This window comes from Mustela nivalis, assembly GCF_964662115.1.
Source record: "Mustela nivalis genome assembly, chromosome: 1".
Classification (NCBI taxonomy): domain Eukaryota; kingdom Metazoa; phylum Chordata; class Mammalia; order Carnivora; family Mustelidae; genus Mustela; species Mustela nivalis.
Genome location: NC_139020.1, coordinates 27,471,791 through 27,486,847, shown reverse-complemented (window position 1 = coordinate 27,486,847; position 15,057 = coordinate 27,471,791). Strand labels below are relative to the sequence as shown.

The following is a 15,057-nucleotide window of genomic DNA, read 5'->3' as shown; positions in this document are numbered from 1 at the left end:
CAGCATTTCTTAAAATGCTTATGTCATTTTTAATATTATATGTGGGTGATAATGTGTTTGGATGGAGACTACCATGTTGGCTATCATACACATTAAAAATTAGCCACCTGGGTGGCTCCATGGATTAGGCACCTGACTCTTGGTTTTAGCTCAGGTCATGAACTCAGGGTCATGAGATCAAGTCCCAAATGTGACTCTGCACTCAGTGGTGAGCCTGCTTGAAATTTCTCAACCTCTGCTCTTCTCTCCATTTGATCATGTGCTCTCTCTTTTTTAAAAAAAATTTGAAATTCATCACACTGCTCTCCTCTCGCATTCTATGTTGCTTTTAGAAAGCAAAAGCAATTTTTATTCCTGATATTTTTGTGTGTACCCCCTTTTACTCTAGAGGGTCTCTTCTTTATTCCTCCCCCTTTTCATGTATAGCTTCAGGCACTTGATGGTAGATCTTTTCAAAATGGAGACTTACATCCTTCAGAGGTGGGAATTTTCTGGTTTTCTCTATGGAACTCCTGTTAGTCAGATGTTGGGCCTCTTTGCTTAATTATTTTTCTTTCATCTTTTCACTCCTATTGGTTATGTGTTTGTATTTTTGATCTTCCAATTCTTTTGTTGAATTTTTATTCAGGCAATTATCTTTTCATGTTTTACTATCTATTTCTTGTTCCATGAATGTTTCTTTTTATGCCTGTTGGTTTTGTTCCATGGGTTCAATACTTCTCTTATCTCTCCAAGGATATTAATTACAGTATTTTTTCTTCTTCCTGAATTTGTTTTGGTTCTCTTCTCAGTTTAATTTTAGAAGCTTTCAGTTCTTTGGTTTTGTGTCTAATTAAGATCAAGGCCTTAAAAATTGAATAGGAAGTTCTGTGGGTGTGGCTTGTGTTTCTGCACTGCTGAACCTCCTGTGTTAATAACCATGACTGACTGGTCAGCTTCTACGTTGTAAAATCCCCAAATGTCTGTTCCTCCTGGGATTTTCTGTGAAGCCGTATAGTACAGTATATTTTCTGTTACACCTACTGGTGGAAATTGACATAGCTACCAGCTTTCTGGAATTTGGTGAAATGGGAAGTCTCAGATCGAAAATTTATTAATCCAACTTTAACTTAATTCTACATTTTCCCCTAGTATGGTATCTTGCTCTCTGCTGTGGCCTATGCCTGCAGGTGTGCTAGAAGAGGGATAGTCATTTGAAGGCTCTCAGAGGGAGTGTGGACCAGGGATGTGGGATTAACTGCTCCCTCGGTGTTTATTCAAATACTTTCCTCAATCTCTTCAAATTATTCTTAGTAATTCCAATTTCTAAGGCTTTCTGGGTTGTCAGGGACAAATGAGTTCATAGATGCACATGCAAGATTTTACTCCTTCCATTCATCTAAGATAGTCCTCTGTGTCCTTCAGTCTTTAAGCATGATGGTTTGGGATTACAGATATCTGACTGATTTTTTTTAAAAAAAGATATCCAATTTTCTTGTTTTAATCTATTTGTTTTTGTTTTATCTTCATGGATTTTAGGGAGTTGGATTTTGAGAGGAGAGGTGATAAAAGATTCTCCCAACTCGAAATCATAAATCTGGTGATCAAATTTTGAGGCATACATCTCTTTATTATAAAACTTATCAAAATGTGTCTTTAAACAGAAACAAGAAAACAAGAGAAGGAGACAAACCATAAGAGAGTCTTAATCATAGGAAAGAAATAAACTGAGGGTTGCTGGAGGGAGGTGGGGTGGAGGGAATGGGATAACGGGGTGATGGACACTGGGGAGGGTATGTGTTGTAATGAGCCCTGGGCATTATGTAAGACTGATGAATCACAGACCTGTACCTCTGAAACAAATAATACATTATATGTTAATTTAGAAAGAAAATTACTATTAATTGGTACTTGGCAAAAATATCATAAAGTAAATTAGAATATTTCTATTGTTTGCCAAAAGCAAACTTGTCCTATTAGGAAAGTCAAGAAAAAAAACTGATGTCCAAACATTTCTGGTGGGTATTGAGTCCGTGTAGAGAAAGTTAAATAATCTTTCTGGTTAATGTTATCACATTATCCTGCACTAATGCCAGGTTCCCCATATAAGTAAGTGCCTGCCAAGATAAACAGAATGTTTACATAGGGCAGCTAGGCAACTCTCACCATTGGATATTTCTGGTAATACTCAGAAAGAGGCTTTTTTTTTTTCCTCTATTCTTCATACAGACTACTGACACCTATCCTTAAAACATTACATTTTATAATTATTTGGGTGAGGAAGGAACAAACATTCAGTGCCATGTATAGTACTGTGGCTTATGCATTATTATTGTTATTATTATTCTTATCTCCTTATTTGTCAGATCTTTGTTACATTTAAATTTATGCATTTTTAATGAGCTTTGAGGGAAGTACCTAGTTTCTGGATGAAATTAAAGAGCTTCCCATTATTTACTTGAATTATTTCTGGAAAGAGTTTCACCTTTGGCTGCCCACATTCATTTTATGATTTCTATATTTTATATTTTTATTTTTTTCTGAATTTGTTCATAATTCTGCACATAAATCTTTTTTTACCCATATTCTATGGTAACTGCACACTCAGCATTGTGCAAAATCCCCATTGCTCATCTTCCTACAAAAACAAGGAATCTTTGTATCTAAAGGGGTCTTAAAAGAGCTGGTCAGAGTTCAAAACTAAGCACAAGCCCTCACTGAACTTTGATGAAAAGCCCGAAAACCCCCATTTTTGTCTAAGCTGCAACGTGAAAACACACACATACACATACACCGCAACAAATGCACGTTTCTAATCACTGCACGTTCTCCGACTTTTGGAACAGAGCTGCAGGGACAATGATGAGTTCTTCTGAGGCTCGTTGGGGCTCTATCTTCAGCACCTGCTCCTGAGGTGAGCCCGCCAGGCAAGAAGAGAAGGTAGGACTGATCCAAAAGTGTTTTTTTTTTTTTTAAAGATTTTTATTTATTTATTTGACAGAGAGAGGTTACAAGTAGGCAGAGAGGCAGGCCAAAGTGTTAGTCCTTGGCCAGTCACTAAAGTTGCAAACCCTCAGGGTGAGCTGGAACCACAGATGCACGTTAGAGGTTCATCCCTGCGTTAAAAAAAGATTCTGTGAAAATAGCGGCTGGTCCTGAGTCCAGCAAGCATGGAGAGCAAGAATGATAAGTTCTCCATTTCTAGCAACTTTATAAATATAGGACTTGCTTACCACAGACTGCTGACCTTGAATTCCCTTCTTATGAGTATGTTTGTAATTCTGAAAGCAGCCTCACGAGGCTGGGGGACTACTCACAGGATGGCTATTAATAAGCCGTGCTCTGAAAGTTGCAGTAGTCCAGAGCGTGCAGACAGGTGTTTCATTGCAATACAGTCACAGACTGCTGAAGAGGTCAGGTGCATAACGTCCACAGCTTTGTGTGAGCGCGGTGGAGTGTGGGTCTGTGTCCCTGTGAGCACACACACTTGTGTCCACATGCACGATCCCTTCACACATGCTTTGAAAGTACTTGCAAGACGTGCATTTTGTAGTAAGTGATGCTCATTTAAGAGTATGGTACAAAGGAAACCAAAACTTGATTTCCAAAATCATTCAAATTTTCCTGTGTTTTCAGCAATGTCAATGATGCTACTGAATAAAATAACGTTAGGCCAGTGTATTTTTGTGGCTGATGTTAGAGTCAAGACCAGCTGTCTGGAGGGAAGCAACATTTGGGTTGCTATTTAGACTGAGTTTATCTCAAAATGTAGGAAAAATAATATAAACTCAGTTTACCTCCTAAAGAAAGTCGGTCAATAGCATCTTCACACCTAGAGAGTGGGTTTTCAATATTTAAAAAACTGTTGTCCAAATTGCACATTTCATAATCCAATAGAGACAGAGGACCAAATATTTTGACATAATGCAAACATTCGCAGTAAGGATAAATGGGTGAGTTTTGTTTTTTACCCCGATTTCATGTCTGGATTTATAACATTGCCTTCCATTTTATTTTTCATTTCTTTTATCTGTTTTTTTTTTTTTCTCCTTCTCTCTCCTGCCCACCATCGCCTCTCAGTCATATTATGTAATTAAATTCTAATGTGAAGAGCATCTTCAAGAAATTATATCCTATGGCCTTTCTTAAGGTAATTCAAACTTTTCAGTGGCCAAAAAAGAATCGTAGGCTAAATTTATGTATGTTCCCAGAGACAGGGAGAAACTATTTTTTTCTCTGTCCCCTTCATGAGACATTTAAACGAGTGGGTAACAGGTGCTACACGCCAGGAACACACTGTACCCTGAATATTTTTGTAAGAAGCTGTTCACTCTGGGGAAAGCATTTCATTTCTAAGTCCTAGCAAATACCACCTGTGCTTGGTCAGTCACTGGTGCCATAGATACATCCTCGGTGATGAAAAGGGATTTTATTGGACTGTGGGTAGAATTGTTTCTTCAAATACTTGGTGGGGGGGAGCTGATAAATTACACCTACCATGTTGGATAATCACCACACGTCCTTGGGGACAAGACATGACACACGCACTGTGAGCAGCAGGAACAATGCAAGATGGAACAGTGTATGAAACTTGTGTCTTCTTTTCTTCTGGAAAAAAGTCTTTGCTTCTACTCTTATGAGATGTGAAAGTTGGTTGTGCCAAGATGATGGTGCTCAAGGAGGAAAAGAAAATAAAATTTGAGATAGAAAGAAGAGAATATTGTTTAAGAGGATCAAGGGAGGCAAACTGACCTGTTTCTTGCATTAACCTCAGAATTAGCAGATAACATCTCATGGACTTGGCTTAATAAAGGCAATTTACACAGCACTATGGATAAGAAAAGAGCCTCAGAGACAATATTTGTAAGCCATAAATTACTAATACATATGTACTTATGATGAATAAATTATTTTGCAGTATGATGAGCAGGATCTTGTTTTAAAAAGAAAAATAAAATCCGGGTTTTTGAAGGAGGATTAACTCCATCTGCCCCTGAGGTTACATATTTTTTCTTAAGTCATTTTCATGGCCTCGAGTCTTAAGTACACTAATGGTTAGAACTAATGTGCTCGGCCATACCCAGCATCATTGTACCCGCCCCGCCCCAGACCGAGCTGGACTGTGATTCAAATCAGTACTTGAAGAATTTCCCAAGCCTGGCAAGGCCCTATTCTCCTGCTCTACCGTCTCGTCTCCCACCACCCTGGGTGTGTGAATTGCTCTCCCGGTCCAAAAAGCACCGTGCTGGGTTTATCAATTGAAAGATCAAATCACTTCTCAAGAAGAACTCTACCGAATACCACCTGTGATTTAATGCTCTCTCTATCTACATGCTAGCTTTTTAACAAAATTATGCCAGTTGACCACCGCCGCATAGATTCTGACTCGGAAATTATTGGGGTAAACTCGATGGTGGGGAGGAGTTTGGGTTAGTGACAGCGGGTTCACACATAATACTGAGACCTAAAACCAGAACACTCCAGGCCTGACCCTGATACTGTTCAGCTTATATTTTAAAATGTGTATTTCCTGGAGCCTTGAGGATATTCCTACTTACATATTTCATCGTAACTAACATTAAATTCATCTCCCTCTCCACTTGGACCTGTTTTCCTTTTTACCTATCCCACTTTGTCAAGGATATTGTTATCCTTCTAGTTTTCGGGGCAAGAGGCCAGAAGTGGGATCATTTTTGCTGCTTTTTGCCAATACTCTCTATGTCCCAACTTCTGTTAAGCCTCAAATTCTCACCTTTTTCAAAGATTAACTTAGATGTACTCCCCCGTGTGCGTGCCATTCGCTTCTAAGCTCCACTGGGCTTTCAAAGCCCACCAGCTGTCCACCTCCAATCCCCAGCACACATTCTCTGCTTTCAAGGGGCCTCTTTGCACTGGCATTACACTTTGTGAAGGCTTATCCTGCTTCTGGAGCTTTCTTTATACTTTTCTTCTTGCCTGAATTGTCCTCCCAAATCTGACCCTAGATCCGACTTCCCAGATCTCTACCCAGATCTGACTGTTGCTTTTTTTTTGTTCCTTTTTTCTTGTTTTCTTCTTTTTAAGAGACAGCTTGTGTTTCAAGGGAAAGCTTAGTACACTCCAACACCAGGCACGGCCTGAAGTCAGGGCAGCCGGGATGGGTGGGTGATTCCCAGGGAGCCTCGCATGGAGAAGAGGATGAGGAAGGCCACCATCAAACAGAAGGGCCCCCTGGCCTCAGAAAGGGCAAAGCCCAGAATGGCTTAGAAGAGTTGTTGCTTAAGAGATGGGCTCCAGTCATCGCCAACAATCAAGCTGCCAAACACTGTTCCAATGACAGCCCTGAACCAGCCACACCAACTGTAGCAGCTCCAGCACCCATAAACTTGGCAACTGGGTCAATGTCCCAGGAGACAATACCAGACTGGGTGTCGGGCCATTGGAGTGGAGAGCTGCTGTTTAGATGGGATCGCTGGTCTACTCAAGAGGCAAGCAGACACAGGCCTGATTGCACCCCTGGTACAATGGCAGATCAGAGCCAGAGGCTTGACGGAGCTGTTGATCTGCCCGTCTGGGTCTGCATTCCTGCCGCCCCATGCCCCTGCTTAGACCCTGGAACTTGCCCAGCTTAAGATGACTCTGACAACTTCCTGTTGTTACCAATTCCTTTTCCACTCAACCTAAACATCGTGGTTGAATCACTTAAATGCCCCTTTACCAGCCCTCTCAATTTCTTTCTTATTTTGTCTTTTTTCTTTTTTTAAGGCATTATCCACCCCAGCCACCCTCATGACGATATGCAACCAAAGATTAATCTACCCTTCTACCCATTCTTTTTATTTATAATCATTCTTTCTCTTTACTAGTTGTCTCTGAACATTGACATTCATTGAAATGGGGTTGAAGAGGACAACGGCACTTGAAGCCAACAGGCCTTCCATACCGCTGGGTAATTCTTTCTCTTGCCTCTAATTATGACTCTTACATTTCTTGTTGCTGCTCTGCAGGTTTTTTACATCCTTCTTCATAGCACTCATGCCATTTGCATCTTCCTGACCCCCAGCAGTTCACTCTATTCTTCAAACTGAAGAGCGACTGTTCCAAGCAGCTGCCCTTTCTCCCTGGCACCCTAGCCTGACCATGGAACCCATCCTGAACCATCTTCCCTCCTGTCTCCGAGCAACGTATCCCTTTGCCTTCTCTCTATGGCATTCTTCCCCATCCTCTAGGATATTGGTTATCTTGTTGTAGTTATTTTGCATTTCTTTTGCTTTTTTTTCCCCTGAATCCTTCCTCCAGAGTATATCGATGTGATCCAGTCTCCCTCACCCTCAAAAATGTTTTATCTTATGCCTATGATCTGGCTTCCTCTCTCATTAACCTACTGAGATTTTTCTTTCTCTGACCACAAATGACCTTCTAATGGCCAAATCACATTTTGCTCTCACATTACTGGATTATTTTCTGCAGAAGCTGATGCTTGATATTGTGTCTCCATGGATTCTGAGTACTATTGTGTCTTGGTTTCTATTGATGTACTGTCCTTCTTCCTTCCCTTTAGCCCACCCATTGCACTGTAGGGTTTGTTTCCTCAGTATTTAATGGATACTCTTCTGACATCCATTTATTTTCTTTAGAGTCCCATCTTTACCCCAAATTGTATCTTCTATTCCAAGCTGTATTTCCGTATGTAACTGACTGCCCAATCTGTATATCCAAGCCTCTCCCCATGTCGTTCCCTTCAGTCTGTTAGAACTTCGTCTTAAAAAAAAAAAATTTTTTTTTTGGTCTCATATCATTACCTCATTTAATTATCTCTGGTGTTTATAGGATTAAGGTCAAACTCCAGCGGGATGGGAAGCCCATCAGTATCTGGGCTCATATTCTCTTCAGGACTGTATAGTGTTCTTTAGCCATACTAGAATTCTTATCATAATCTTTCTTTCTGCTGTATTTGTGTTATTAGATTTTTCCCTTCATGAAACACATTTCATGACTATGTATAAGACTATATAACCCAGATTGAGAAATACTAATATCTGACTTTTTTCAAGATTATTTTGTTGGTATCCTGGGACAAAGATATACCCTAAGAGAATCAGTTTTTGTGTTGTTTTTTATTCCCTCTAAAAAAAAAAAAAAGTGATCATTGTCAAACATCCTGAAAACTTCAATATGGAGTAAGCAATAAGGTGCATCTTTGAACCGAGTATTGGAGAAAAGTTTTACCTTCTCAGGCCTGGCAACTTCCAGGAGTGGGTTTGACCCGGCATCCTAGGTTGGGTTTCCACAGTTCAAACTCTGATGTGAGAGGATTTGGGTGAAAGTGGTTTATTGAGGGGAAACTGGAAAGGACACAGGAAAAGCAGGATGTGTGAACAGGAAAAGCTGAGCAAAGGTATGATTTCAAGTGAAGTGCAAGCCAGGACTTGATCCTGTGGGTAAAATGTCCCTCACACAATGTCCTTCCTGGAGGCAAGGGATCTGAAACTATGTCTACTTGCAGCAGCCTCCAGTCACTGGCTGCATGCTGGATGAAAGTGGGAGCACTGAGGATTTGTGAATTCCAATTTTGCTTCCGTAGCCAAAGAACAATTGTCTGGGAAACCTGCAGGTGCAGGTGGTTAGGAGTAAAAGGCAGAGCTGTGAATGCACATTTAGAACTGGCAACAGAAACATGGAGAACATGAATAATCTCCACTATTCCTGGTTATGGAGAAGCAGAAAAGGAGTTAATAATCACAGAGCTTGCCCTTTCCACTGCAAGCAGCAGGAGTAGAAGAACACAGAAGTGACAGCTTTTGGAACAAGCATCTTTTAAGATTCCTGGACTCAATTCCAACATGTGTAAGGAGGTATGTGTGTGTTGGAGAGGGGGTGTTTCCCACACACAAGACACCAAGCAGTTTCCCAGCGCTAGAAAGGATATCCACAAATTCAACTCAATTCCAGCACTTTCTACTCAGACACAGCATCAGATTTCATAGGTTAAAGTTCAGTCCTATAAGACTGACCCTTCTTCCCAAATCAAATGCCGGTCACAAGCCCCAGGCGTTTACCTGTGCTTCTAACTAACTGGCTAGAGACTGGCTGTTCCAGTGACTTTGCTAGAGTTCCATTAATTTGTTAGAGTAGTGCATAGAACTCAGGGAAACAAGTTTCCATTAGGTTCCATTAATTTGCTAGAGTGGTTCACAGGACTCTGGGAAACAAGTGTACCAGTTTATTAAAGGATAGGATACAGAATACAAACCAACAGCCAGATGAAGAAATACATAAGATGAGATCCTAAACAAAGGGGTTTCTGTATTCTGGAGCTTGGGACCCCCAAGAGTGAAAGATCTCTGAAAAAGAAAAAGAAAAAAAAAAACCTGAACTGTTGGGTTTCTATGGAGGCTTCATTACATAGTCATGTTTGACTAAGTCGTTAGTCATTGACTGATTCAACCTCTAACTCTTCTTTCCTCCCAGGGACCTAGGGGGTTGAGTTTGTTGAAAAGTTCCAACCCTCTAATCGCATGGTTAGTCCTCCTTACAACTAGTCCCCCACCTTGGGTGGGATATGGAAGTCACCTTCATTTGTAACAAGATCCCCACTGAAGACCAAATATACCTGAGAAATATCTTTTTGGCTATCAGATTACCATTATAAATACAGTGGTCATAAAACAGTATGTTGCATACCATCTTCTGGAATGTAGCAAATTCTCCCAGCCACATGTGGTCATGCCTAGTCCCACTAGCAACTGAGAAGATGTATAAGACCTTGGTCTCAAATAGAGGAAGCATCGTGGTCACTGGCAGGCCAATGTGTTCAGCAGAACAGAGACTTTCTGAAGGTCATTAGTAGCAGAGCAAGAGCACTGGGACAAAATGAGCAAGCCTGAGATGAATGGCCCAGCAGAATCATTTCAAAATGCATGCAGAACACTATCATGGGAAACTTACAAATACTAAGATATGGAAAAGACATTTTGAGTAAGATCAGTCAGTAGAATCTCTGGAACAGGTTAGAATTTTGGCTGCATTCTTTTAAAGTCCTGGTGACAGATGAGGATCACTGGGCTCTAAACCTCCAACAGCTGTGGGTAGTTAATCCACCAATGATCCAGGAGATGGAGCAATATTAGCTCATCTTCTCCTTGGGCTTTAAGACCCATGAACAATTTCCCAATTTGAATGAACTCTTTCCGCCTCCCCTAACTTCATTTTCTCCCTCCTCCTTGCACAAAGAGTACTCAGTTACTTAAAAAAAAAAAAAAAAAAAAAAAAAAAAAGATTTATTTATTTCTTTCAGTGGTGGGGGGAGCGTGCATGAAGGGGAAAGGGGCAGAAGAAGAGGTAGAGAGAAACTCAAGCAGACTCTGAGCTGAGCAGGGAACCAGACACGGAATTCGATCTCATGACCCGAGATCACACCTGAGCCCAAACCGAGTCAGATGCTTAACTAACCGCATAACATGAAGGTGCCCCTCAGCTAATTTTATCACAGAATTTGCTGTACCTACTGTGGTGGTCTGTGTCTGTCTGACCCAATAAATGCCTTCAGGAAAAGACCTATTACTCATTTCTGGTCCCCAGTATTTAGTGTAATATGTGGCAAATATTACAGTCTTAATAAATGTTAGCTGAATGTATAAAGTATGTAGACCCCTGTTTTTCATCCTTTTGGGTGGCAAAAAAAAAAATCAGTGAGGGGCTGATAAAAGCTATGAAACTTTTTCCCATAAATATGCACAAAAACAGAGAATTTTATATACACTAATCTAGGAGAACTGTCTTAAACAGAAAAGAAAAATCATAGGTTCTAGGGGAACCCATGTCCTTCAAACTCAAGACCAATAGTAGAGGTCCTCCAAATTTTTTGAAATCCTGGTGTGTTCTCTTACAGTAAATCAATGGAAAACTTAAAATCAGTGTGAGCATTAAGGATTTAGGAGCTCGCTTCCAAATTACATGCACCAGCTACTTTGGAGGAAGTTGATAGGAATTGCAATTAGTGTGAAGTGAAGCATTGATGGGAGCCAAGCAAGAAAACAGAGGAGAAGGAAATGAACAGACCTTTTAATGAACAGAGAAAACAGGCAGAACAGGCACATTTGGCCCTGAAAATGAATAGTGGAGGGTGACAGTATTTTCCCTCTGTTTTAAGTCACATTCTAGGCCACCATTTGACTATTGAATGAATCATATCTAAGATAACTTAGTAGATGGAGGCAAAACCTCCTTCTTAGAGATTCAAGCTTTTTTATGTACCCCTGGGAGCTCTGAATCCCCATTTCATTCCTCTAGGCTTAAAATGTTTTTACTTTCTAGGTGTTGGCTGCAGAGCCATGAGATTGACATCATTTATATAAAGAAATAACTTCCAATATTCATGTTCAATGCATTCACATTGCCGATTTTTGAGTCACTGGGTGGTCTGTTAAACCACCCACTTTATCATTACACTTTGATGAAAGCGTAATGAGATATTTTGCACATGTTAAGTTCTGGTGAGTAATTATCGATGAGCTGATTGTTGATTGAAAGCAGATTTAATGAAAGAGGTATCATTTTATATACTTTATTTCTAATTTTGAGAAAGCTTAAATCTTACCTTGTCTATGTCTCTCAGTAGACCACCCTGTAGTTTTTCTATGCAATCTGAGATTTTACCCTGCAGTTTAAAATGCACCCTCAGCTAAATCCCTGAGGCAGAATTAGGCAGCATCCAGTTAGCCAGATAGAAGCAAATTTCAGTAAACAATTATTTAATGGTAAATTGAAAATATAATCTACCAAATAATAACTATACTTCTCCTGGCCACAGAAATTCATTCCTTCTGTTTCACCATGTCCTTAAAATTTCTAAATATATGGAAAGAGTGGAAGTAAAAAAATATTCAGGTGGGCAATAATAATCTCCTTGACAGTTTATTTAAACTTACCTGCAAAGATGAATTGAATAAAAATCAATTTCTTACCATCAGTTGTCATTTAATTGTTGTTAATGTGCTTTTCATATATATATTTGTTTGAAGTATAATGACATTTTAAGTTTCTGATTGTTTATGATAAAGTAGTACATTTCCTTGATTCAAAGACTCAAATGTTTCTGAAATTGGGATGCAGTTTACCATCTATATGGATGCATAAATGTGAAAGTTGTCTTTAAATTGATGATGCGTTGTTCAGTTGATGAAATCTTAGAATGGAGGAGATGTGGTAAAAGAAGACTGTGGGTCTTCCAAAAACATTTCTCAGAGATGGTTTCTTTTAGCAGTTAGTCCACAGCTTCTATGTTCTTGATCCACTTTCTTCTTTTATTTCCCATCAAAATTAATTGGGGGACCTGGATGGCTCAGTTGGTTAAGTGTCTGCCTTCAGCTCAGGTCCTGACCCTGGGGTCCTGGATCAAGCCCCACATTGGGCTGCTGCTTTTCCCTCTCTTCCTGTCCCTCCCCACTGCTCCTGCATTCTCTCTTTCCATCAAATAAATAAATAAATTCTTAGAAAAAAAGAACTCACTTGTTCAGGAAACAATTAAGCAAGTCTTTCTGAGAATGGGGTCAGAATGAGATATATTTGGCTTTCTAATTCTGTAAGAAATACATGCATTATCAATTGAATCAATGTGAGGAGATGTTCCATTGTCACTAATTTACAAATTTGCTTTAGGAAATCACCTTCATACCTGGCAATGTTGCCAAATGGAGTCAGACTGAAGTACTCATATAAAACTTTAAACTTTCAAACAAGATCAAGACCAGAAAGCTTCGTTTTAGCACCTGGTCACACTTTTCCTCCAAACATAAATCTATTTGTGTTAGAATTGGCCAAAGGGTTTGTCTCATTAAACTGTATTCAAGTGAAAGTATTTTATCAGTGATGAAAAATAAAATGTTATGTCAAAGTTACTTAAAAGGTGATGGGTGGAATGAAAGTCATTTCATGAAACAATGTGAAAAATGAAAAAGCTCTCTTTGATCATAGTTCATAATTGAAGGTTATTTCCATTTCCTAGGTAGTTATTTTGGCAATTAAATCAACTCCAAAGTTTTATCTCTAAAAAAATTAATTGTATGTTGAAAAAGTGAATTGGGATAATGTACTCTGGAAAGGTTAAAAGAGGTTATTCCAAATGTTATTTCAGTAACATTAGATTTGTTATCATATGCAGAGAAGTTTAAGGTATTAAAAAAGTATAAGATGCTAAAAATGTTCTCTGTATGGAAAAAAATACTTTTTAGTTTTATTAGTAACAATTCTTCTGAGTGAATAAATTTATTACTCCAAACTACTTATTTAAATTCGTGTTTATGAGAGTGATACCAGTCAATGTTGCAATGTATCACATTGTTCATAAATCTCTTTTGATTTATAAATCCCTTGGGGTACCGATATTTATATTGTTAATGCTTTCTTGGAGTATAACTGATAAAAAATTGCATAATTTAAAATTCCCCAGTTGATAGATTGTACCACAACTTAATGATGCTCTGTTCACTTTTTTTCCCAGTCTTTTTTTTCTCTCCCTGCTTCATTTTGAATAGTTTCTATTGCTGTGTCTCCAGGTTCACTAGGCTTTTCTTCCATAGCATCTAATCTGCAGTAAAACCAACTAGTATATTTTTCATCTCACACATTGTAGTTTTCTAGAGAGTGTCTCTGTACATTCAGTTTGGGTCTTTTTAAAATAATTTTTGGGCCCTAATTCAACATTTTGAGCTATGGAATATAATCCTAATTGTCTTAATACCTGTGTAAGTTAATTCTAACATCTGTATCAGTTCTGGGTTGGTTCAATTGATTGAACTTTATCACTGATTGTATTTTCTTGCTTTCTGTGCTAATCATCTTTGATGAGTTGCAGACATCGTGGATTTCATCTTATATGATGCTGGTTATTTTTGTATTCCTATAAAAGTTCTTGAGTTTTGTGCTAGGGCATGGTTAAGTTCCTTGGAAGTGGCCTGACTTCATCAGGTCTTGCTTTTAAGAATCATTAGGTGGGACTAGAGTAATGTTTACTAGGATTAATTATTCCCCATGACTGAGGAAGGGGTCTTCTGAGCTACCCCATGCCCTGTGACTTCTGAGGTTTGCCAGTATGGCTGATGGGAACATGTGCCATTCCAGGCCCTATGTGAGCACCAAATGCCATTCTAATCTTTTCAGATGATTCTTTCCGAGCCTCAGGTAGCTTCCTTGCATGCCTGTGCTGGTTAATACTATGTTGAATGCTACTTGGGACGAACCCTCTGCAGACTTTTGGTTTATTCTCCTGATACATCTCTATCCTCTCCTGTCCTATGGCTAGTGAACTCAGGCTGCCTTTGTCCCTCCAGACTCTATCCCTCTGCCAGGTCCTCCTGGGCCCTCTCCCCTATCCTGCAGCCTGAGAACTTTCCCAAAGCAGTAAGTTGGGGTCTGTTATGAAGCTCATCTCTCCAGGATCACTTCCTTTGTTGCCTGATGTCCATTGTTAATTCACATATTTTGTCCCCTCTTCTCCTTTGGTTGTTTTGGGTAGGAGAGTGAATTCAGTCCTTGTGACTTCATCTTAGCCAGAGGTAGAAATCTACATGTCCATATCATATACACACACACACCTGTATATATGAATTCACATATATACACATATATATGAATTACTGTATTCATTATATATATATATGTATATATATTACATGCCTGTACATCTGAGTACTGTATTATGTTTTAATCCAAGCAAATATCAACTATCTGAAATTTTTAGGGGAAAGTACTATTATAGACTTTCTAATCTTATAGGAAATATGATCATGTATTATCTTTTTTTTTAAAGATTTTATTTATTTATTTGACAGACAAAGATCATAAGTAGGCAGAGAAGCAGGCAGAGAGAGGAGGAAGCAGGCTCCCTGCTGAGCAGAAAGCCTGATGCACGGCTCCATCCCAGGAACCTGGGATCATGACCTGAGCCGAAAGCAGGGGCTTTAACCCACTGAGCCACCCAGGTGCCCTTTATCATGTATTATTTTGTTCAAAAGTTTTGTTTGGATGTTTCAGTATGACCTTCAATATGAGGCCTTCAATATGCTTTCAATATGAGGCAATATTGAAAAGCATGAAGGT

At 39.2% G+C, this 15,057-nt stretch overlaps 1 long non-coding RNA gene across 2 annotated transcripts in view; it reads right to left on the bottom strand.

Moving 5' to 3' along the window:
- Positions 1–3,010: 3,010 nt before the first annotated feature.
- The window catches only part of LOC309847798, a 61,829-nt gene continuing 49,782 nt past the window's right edge, over positions 3,011–15,057 (bottom strand). For both annotated transcript variants that reach the window (XR_014302629.1, XR_014302630.1), the window contains 4 exons: positions 9,212–9,302; positions 8,188–8,303; positions 4,477–4,652; positions 3,011–3,095 (listed from right to left, as the gene is read on the bottom strand). This is a non-coding gene — a long non-coding RNA (uncharacterized lncRNA). The remainder of the gene's footprint in view (positions 3,096–4,476; positions 4,653–8,187; positions 8,304–9,211; positions 9,303–15,057) is intronic.